Genomic DNA, 9,744 nt, shown 5'->3' with positions numbered 1-9,744 from the left:
TTGAGTGAATGGGGCCATATGTTTATCTTTCCAATGCTGCAAAATCAGTCTTTTAGCCATAGTTAAAGGGACAGAGAATCCATTTATGTTGTCCAGTTGTCAAATTCCATGTACTAGGTATATAGTTCAAAAGAATATTGTCCTCTGAAAATTTTAACTTTTGTCGTACAGTCACATTTATATAGTCCACTACTTTCTTCCAAAACTTAATAAGTACAGGACATTGTAAAACCATCTGCTTTAAAGAAGCATTATCCTTATTACATCTCCAACAAAATGCTGTCTTAGTCCTCTTCTATACAAATGTAGTGGAGTCCAATAAATTCTAAATATTATTTTTTGTTGTATAAGTGGTAATTTAAGGTCCACTAACACTCTTGCTATAGAAGCTAAGACACTCTCCCATTGTCTAGGCAATATAGGAACCTCTAATTCTTTATTCCACTCATTTCTTAGCATCTGTATATCAAATTGATCTGTTGATACAAATATCTATAAAAACTAATACTGTAGTAGGTTTTTTTTAGTTTTAAAGGATTTAACAAGTTGTTCTAGTATCTCAGGTGTCTCATAAACTGAAAATGCTGCAGGTACAAACAATGTTGTTAACAAATGTTGTAGCTGTAAATATTGCCATTGGGCTACATCTGATAGATGATATTTATCTCTTGACACATGTATGTTAACAATTCATCTTCATCATCTATCAATTGGTCCAAAGTCAATATCTCTGCTTCCATCCAATTTTTCCATATCACCATCTTTTCCCCAATTTTTAAAGTTGGGTTTCCCCATAAAGTCAATTTAGCATGGGATAAGGGGTCAAATCTTTTTTTTTTATTATTATTCAATAAACACACATACATACAAACATAACTTGTTCCCAACTTCTATTACTTTTACATATAAATGTAGTAATTACAATTATAAAATGAAACATTAGATGTGCACCCCACCCCCAGGACCAATATTTTACTTGATCATTCCTCTTTCCAAAAATATAATAATTCTTGTGTAGGTGTACATCCTTTCTCTTTCAGTAAGACAAATTCTATAAATATATTCCATATCTCTGCAAAGTCATTTCGACTTTGCAACCCTTCTAACTTTAATATTACATGTTAACTTATCATTGATTGCAATATCCCACACTTCTTTATACCATTCCTCTATTCGATAATCGCCTTGTGTTTTCCATTTTCTAGCTATCATTAATCTTGCCACCGTCATTAAATTTGTAATTAAATCTTTAGTAGCTTGAGTGCATCCAACCTTATCATATATTGATAACAGTGCTATATCCTGACATACTTCCAAATTTATCCCAATTATCTCATTTATCTCTTTAAATACCTGTTGCCAGAACTTCTGTGCCTGTTTACAACTCCACCACATATGGAGATAAGTACCCGACTCCTGACATCCCCTCCAACATGTTACTGAATATTTCCTATCTATTTGGTTTAGTCTTACAGGTGTCAGATACCATCTCCAGACCAATTTAAAATAATTTACCTTTATCCTTTCCAACATAGTTTTTAAAATACGCATATCCCATATCTTACCCCAACACTGATTACTTATTTGTTGGGTTAAATCATAATCTCATATTGATTTGAGATACAAATCTTTTTTTTTTATTAAACATTACATTCCATAGCTTTCTGACTGACATAATTGTTTCCAGAGATATTAGAGTTCTAGCGTATTTAGATCCTAATACTAATACCATCCAACCAAAGGTGCTATATATGTATATTCCAAAGTTGCCCAAATCAGAAAATTAACACCAATTGTTGGCTTCCAATATTTAATACTTGACAATAGGTAAGCTTGATGATATAGTTCCAGATTTGGAAAACTGAATCCTCCCTCATTTATTGGTAATTGCATTTTCTGTAGGGATATTCTCAGAATTGAAGAACTTCATAAAAAAATTCTAAACAAAGAATATTTTCTGAAAATATTTTCCAGATATATGAACTGGAATTCTTCTCAGAATAAAAATTAATCAGGGAATAATATTCATTTTGAGAGCATTCACCTTTCCCCAAAGGGTGAGGTTTAATGACTCCCATCTATCAGTATCTGAAGAAACCTTGTTATATATTTATATTACATATTACTAACTGAGTTATATGTTTTGGTATGCACATACCTAAATATTTAATGGATTCACTATAAATATGGAATTGATATTCCTTAAATGAAAGGGTAACCAATTTTTCACTTACTGGCATCAATTCCGATTTTGACCAATTAATATAATATCCTGCTATTCTATTCAGCAGACAATATTAAGTTACTTGTAGATTTAACATACTTGAATGAAAACAAAGACCAATTTGTAATTTTATCACTAGATGCTGAAAAAGCCTTTGACAAAATATATAGACAGTACATGTTGCTGTACTTAACAGGTTTGGATTTCCTTTGAAATTCATAAAATGGATCATATTATATGAATCTCCCACATCTAAAGTAAAGGTTAATGACATGTTTCCTGCTACTTTCCTGCTACTTAGAGGAACTAGTCAAGAATGCCCACTTTCACCCTTGCTTTTCAATATCTGCATGGAACCCTTAGCTTGTGCTGTTAGACAACATAGGGAGATCTAATTCAGTTGAACACAAATTGGTTTTATTTATAAATGACATTCTTCTGTTTATTTCTAAACCTCTCACTACTATTCCAGTGTTGATGCAAATGATAGATGTCTTCAGTAAACTTCTAATCTTAATGAAATATGTAGAAATGTAGAAAATAACAATGATTCAGAAATTACAGTAATATTTCACCAAAGGCCAAATGTTCTCTCTGCAGGAGTAATAATGGCCTATAGTTATAGTTTATATTTAATATTGTTGTGAATGTGGCAATTTGAAGTGTATTATACGTGGGAATTAAGATATGCCAGAATAAGCACTGACATGGTTAATAAACTAAAACTAAGGACTGCATTTAATAGGTAACTAGAAACTTTAAAGAGTAAGATCCAGTAATACCATTGCAATCTCTTGTTTTCTTCTCCTAAACTATGATATAATCTTCTGAACCGTTAAGGTAACCTCTACAGTGGTCCTGGTTAGTATTTGCATGGAAGATCACCATAGAAGCCTAGGCTGTAAGTCTAAGCAAACAAAAAGCCCTCACACAAATCCATCCATCCATCCATCCATCCAGGTCAAGCCAAGATTACACCAAAATAACATGAATGCAGTAAACAGTGACCCAAACTCCACCCCTATGTATTTGTGTCCTGATGTCTGATGCAATTAACTTGCAGTTTTTATATTGTGACATCATGGCACACGTTTTGTTGTTCCACACTGAAAGATTTAACAAGTTCCTTACAAAATAAGAAGCTTATAAGAGCTTATTATAAAACTATTGCTAGAATATACGAAATATATAGAGAGAGTACAGGTAGTGTAGAATAAGGAATTGGAATGTCCAATATCTAAATATCAAGGGCAAACTATGTGGACAATTACATAAAAAATTGGATAGCACATATAGTAGTAATTTGTATGATTAGTTGCTTTTTTCCTATTGTTATGCAGTTATTTAAATGTTAACGATTCAACATTTAACATATATAACACTAATATACATACAGGATTAGTTTTCGCTTAATATATAAAGTATACAGTATGCTTTGGTGAGTGATTGAATTCCTTTTTCCTGTTCAAATAAAATAAAATATAAAATAAAATAAAATACAGTGATACATAGGCATTAAAATATATATTATCATTAAATTCAGTTTGTCACAAAAGCTAACTAGCATTGTAACTATGCAGTTTGAGGATTTAAGATTTCAGTTCCAGAGACTAAACAAATTTATTAGGATATGAAAATAACTTTCTGGTTGTACTGTATTTGGTGTGTACATTTGTTAATTGCTTACTCAAACTTTTTTAAAAAGCAAACATGCTCTTGACAACAGGAGCTTCTAAGAGAGGTGGGAGTGGCAGAAAAAACACCTAGTAATCAACCACCATCTTGTATGAATTAAGCTTCAGTTTATAGGCTTCGAAACATGGGTGATTTATATTTTATTTATTTATTTATTTATCTATCAGATTTATATAGCTGCCCATCTTACAAACATGACTCTGGGTGGCATACCATAAAACAGTTAAAGGAATTAAAACAACAATTAAACGCAATTAAACACAAATATAAATAAAACGGCAGGAGGATAGACCAGCATCCTATACACAGTATAACCATCTTGCAGGCTCCCCATTTCCCTGGGATCCCAGGCCTGTTTGAAAAAGCATGTTTTGAGGGATTTCTTAAATGCCAGTAGCATTTACCCTTACATTAAAATGGTGCATGTGCCAAATTAGGATATTACTAAAATGCATACCAAAGCTTTCTCCAAAATTGTATACAGATGGAATAAAAAAATACAATTAATCCAGAATCTGAAAAAGGAAAATTCAGCACTATATGGGTAGTCCTTGCTTAGCGACTGCCTCAGACAGTGACCTTTTGCAGTTACAACAATGATGAAAAAGTAATATTGTGACCAATGCCTGCATTTATGACTTTTGCAGTGTCTCTCTCTCTCTCTGTCATGTGTTTGCCATTCCAGTAAGTTAGTATGCATTGTCGTGTAAAATCGTAAGCACAGTCACGCTCATGTGATTTTTCACTTAGTGATTGCTTCACTTAACGACTAAGTTGCTGGTCCCAGTTGTGGTAGCTAAACAAGGACTACCTATGTTATAACTTTTCCCAGTCTGGACCATTCTATGGGTATTACAGGGTGGTTGTTATGGGGAAAATAGGAGGCAGGAGTATTAGATATGTTTGCTGCCTTGAGCTGACCAGTATATCTCTATATCTCTCTATCTCGATAAAAATATAATAATAATAACAACAACAACACCATCAGCATTGACAACTTGAATGCCACTGGCATTGACAAAATCACCATCGGTCAATTGCAAAAGGCAGCTTTACTTGGAACAGCTCACATCCAGTGAGGATACCTTTAACACCATCAAACGACAACATCTGCCTATCCCAGATCCTTGGCAAGGACTCCATAGGTGGATAAAAATGCCAAATCCAATCTAAACATCTGACTGACTGTGTGCCCAGCTATAATAAAATAATAATATATCTGGAGAGTTTTGTGCTGAGGAAGGCTGGTTGTTACCTGTTTCCATATAATATATAGATAGCTCTTATTTTAGTTCTTGAACATAAATTCATACTGTATAAGTAAATTCCACTTTTAAAACCAGTGTTTCTGCGGATTCTATTACATTCCTTATTTTACTTTAAGCAAAAGCTATTTCTGAAACCACTAACATATTTTGAAATGAGCTTAGAATCTGAAAAAAACCCAAAGCTCAGTGAATGTCATTTTATATTTTTGGAAAAACAGTATTAACCTAGCAAGGTCTGCTCTCTTGTGGTACGATGCCTTCATTTTATTTGACACATCACATGACAACAAAAAACACTTTCAGATTTAAGTCAATCAGCATTATCCCCAATATAAATGATGCTACTTAAATTACTACCTTTCTTTGCCGCTGCTGATTTCAGACAGAACTTCAGAATGACACGAGCCGCATCAATGGCGTCATAAACAATTGCTCAAATAGTGTCTAAAACTTGCATTGTTTTGCATTAGTGTCACTCAGACCTGGATCAATAATACCACCTTCTGGATTTTTTTTAATTTGCAGCCTCTGGAGACTGCTACACTAAGGCTACCTAAATGCAAGATATATTCTGATATTTGAGAAACAAGCTTACATAAACAAATTATTGTTCCATAATAAACATGATTATTTTAATTTGTCTGTCAATAACAAATATATAGATTTTTTTATAATTATGTTTTTTAATGGTTTAATAGTTTATTGTTTTTATTTTTATTTTTTTTGCGGGGTTTTGTTTGGTGGTTGTCTTTGTATTGCTTTTTGGGTTTTAACTGTGTAAGCCACCCAAAGTCACAGCAGTGAGATGGGCAGTTATATAAATTTAATAAATATATAAATATACCAATAGACCTGTAGTAGTACAATATATGGAATATATACAGTATGTGTTTATTCAATGTATATCCACCTGTTATGAACAGGAGCTTAAGGTGATCTATCTATCTATCTATCTATCTATCTATCTATCTATCTATCTATCTATCTATCTATCATGTTTATGATATAGATAAATCTATATCATCTATCATCAATCTCAAAATCATGCAATACGCTTCTGTGACAGAAGATGGAGTAGAATCTGAGTCTCCCTGCTCCTAGTTCATCACTTTAACTGCACTATTCTGACTCTGTGCCTATATAAGGGTACATTACATTCTTACATTGTATATTTAATTACATTACACATATTTATATTAATATATAAAGAGTATATATTAATATATATGTGATATGTTAATATATACTCTATAGAGAATACATAGACCAGCAGTAGTTCTTCCCCTTTTGCTTGCCAGCAGAAGACTAAACACATTTTTAGCAGGTTATGTTTACTGAGTGAGTTGCTCTAGTTGCTGAGATGGGTTATGAATAGTTTATTTTATTTATTTATTTATTTCATATTTATATGCCACCCATCTCACAGAAATGTGACTCTGGGCAGCATACAATAAAACCATAAAAAACAATAATTACCAAAAAAAAATTATTATTATAAAAAAACTAAAAAAGGGTAGGGAGAGGATAGATTAACATTTAATGAGGTGGACACAATGTAGCTACCTGATTAAATCCCCATTTCCGTGAGATCCCTAAGCCTGTTGACATAACCAGGTTTTAGGGGACTTCTGGAAGGACATCAAAGAGGGGGCCAGTCTCATCTTTGGGGGGGGGGAATATTTCACAGGGTGGGCACCACAGCAGAAAAGGCCCATCTCCTGGGTCCTGCCAAATGTAGCTCCTTAGCAGATAGGACCTAGAACATGCCTCTTCTGCCAGACCTGATGAGATGGACAGAAATAATTGGGAAGAGGCAGTCCCTCAAATAACCTGGACCCATGCCACAAAAGGCTTTAAAGATCAGAACCAACACCTTGAATTGGACCTGGAAGCAAACTGACAGCCAATGCAGCTTGTGGAACAGAAGTGTAATGTGTGCCATTCTAGGGGCACATATAACTGCCTGTGCTGCTGCATTTTACACCAGCTGAAGCTTCCAGATACTCTTCAAGGGCAACCCCATGTAGAGCACATTACAGTAGTCACCTGGGAGGTGACCAGGGCATGAGTGATTGGGAGCACAGCTTCCCAATCCAGGAACAGATGCAACTGACACACAACTTGAAGCTGTGCAAAGACCCTCCTAGCCATGACTACCACCTGCTCCTCATGGACTCCAGGACTCCTCCTATGTTGCGCAGTGGGTCTGTGTGGGGCAGTACAACCCCATTCAGTACCAAAGATGGTATAGTCCCAGAATGAGAAGGCCCCAAAACCCAGAGCCATTCAGTCTTACCAGGGTTCAGTTGAAGCCTGTTGTTCCCCATCCAGATCCCCACAGCCTCCAGCCACCAGGATAGGACATCAACAGCATTGCTTAATTCACCAGGGGCAGAGATGTATAATTGGGTATCATCAGAATACCGATGATCCCTCACCCCATGGCAATGGATGAGCTCACCCAGCGGCTTCATATAGACGTTGAATAGGAGCAGAGAGAGCACTGAACCCTGCAGCACCCTACAAAGTAGGGGCCGAGGGCAGGATCTCTCTCCCCTAATCACCACCGACTGGTATCGACCCCAGAGAAAGGAAGAGAACCAGCATAATACCATACTGCCCACCCCCAATCCCTGGAATCAGTGCAGAAGGATGCCATGGTTGATGGTATCAAAGGCTTCTGAAAGGTCAAGCAGAGCAAAGATGGATGCCCACCTCCCATCCCACTCCTGCCAGAGATCATCCAAAAGTGTGATCTATGCCATTTCTGTCCCATACCCAGGCCTGAATCCTGACTGAAAGGGATCCAGATAATCTGCTTCATCCAGGTTCCTCTGAAGCTGCCGCACAACTTTTTCCACCACCTTCCCCCAAAAGGGGAGGTTAGATCCTGAATGAAAATTGTCTAATATAGTGAGGTCCAGTGATGGTATCTTGAGGAGGGGGTAAACCAGCTCCTATTTTACCAATGAGGTTTTAGTGGTGTTCAAATTTTTGTTTTTTTAAATTTTAACCTTTTTATTTTGTACTGTCTTTAAGCGCAATTATTTGACAGAAAAGATGTCGACTGCCAACTTCTATTCTTTTTGCATAAGTTTATATGCTCTCATAACAAAATAATGTTGTAGAGAAGTTAGGCTGACATGTACTTTAGTTGTGTTAATTCTGTTAATACATAAAATACTTCTAAATATGTAAATGTAGACCTCGATGTGGGTTGCAATTCAGTGAAAATTCTGTAACAGTTACTTTTATCCAACAGTTGCTTTTATCCAATACATATAGCCCCCCCCCACATCCTGTTGTGTTGCCTCATTGTGTGGGGTGGGGTGGGGTTTCTGAGAGGGATAAGGAAAGAACTCTGGGAATGCATGCCAAGATTATATAATCCCAGAAGGGTCACTCAAGGCAGGTTATCTGAGTTGCCCCAGACAAAGCAAGCAGATATTGGGCAGCATCTATATGGGAAGATGCTAGAGGAGTATTATCACTTTAGTGACAACTGCAAAGGCATCATTTTATATTGTGTGGGAGAAAGTAATGGTGAACCACTCCTGTATTTACTATAGACATAGAAAATGGAACCTATTTTTCATGGTGCTCGCCCTTTGGAACATCATTCCCCCAGAGATTAGATTGGCCCTGATCCTATCAATGTTTTGGAAGACTCTGAAGATGTGGCTTTGCATTTTTATTATTAATTCAATTTATATAGGGTCTAAATTGAATTAATAAAATAAATAAAATATAAAATGATTAAAAATATAGTCCTGGATGATGGGCTCCTCAGCTTGAATAGCACTTAACGTGCTACTTTTGGAGTACTAATGGTGTTTATGACATGGCTATATTAATGAGATGTCTAGTTACATATGTTGCCATGCAGCAAAAGAAAATTTGAAGTTGCAAAGACAGAATTACAGGTAGTCCTTGCTAAATGACCATTTGTTCAGTGACTGAAGTTACGACAGTGCTGAATGGACTTATGACCCATGCCTGAAATTACGGTCGTTGCAGAGGCCCCCGTCACATGATTGTGATCTGGGCCCTTGGCAATCAGTTCACACTTATGACCGGTCGCCAAGCACTCTGTGATCATGTAATTGCCATTTGCAATCTTCCTTGCTGGCTTCCCCAGAAAATCAATGGGGAAGCTGGCAGTGAAGATTGCAAGCTGCTGCCGCTTGCCAAGAGGACTCTCTCTCATCTCTGGGGGCTGGCTGAAAATGCCCTGTGCCAAAAACCTGCTTGGATTTCAGCACGGAGCTTTTTCAGCCAGCCCCCAGGGATTCTGGTACAGAGCTTTTTCATACAGCCCCCAGAGACAAGAAAGCCAATGATTTCTTCATTGCTAACACAGTCTTCAAACAATCAAAATGATTCCTGCATATATGAACATCACAGAGTACAGTGAAACCAAATTGATTATATTATTGATAAAAGGAGTTGGAAAAGCTCAGGTATAACAGCAAAGAAATGACCATGAGCTAAATGTGGAACAGATAATGAATTGCTCATATAAAAATTCCAAGTTAAACTAAAACAGAAGAAGAAAGC

This window comes from Python bivittatus, unplaced genomic scaffold (genome assembly GCF_059951505.1).
Source record: "Python bivittatus isolate LINGU-HERP-01145 unplaced genomic scaffold, Pbiv_v1 ctg000330_np1212, whole genome shotgun sequence".
Classification (NCBI taxonomy): Eukaryota; Metazoa; Chordata; class Lepidosauria; order Squamata; family Pythonidae; genus Python; species Python bivittatus.
The sequence above is the reverse complement of the archived record's forward strand: the minus strand, read 5'-3'. Positions refer to the sequence as shown.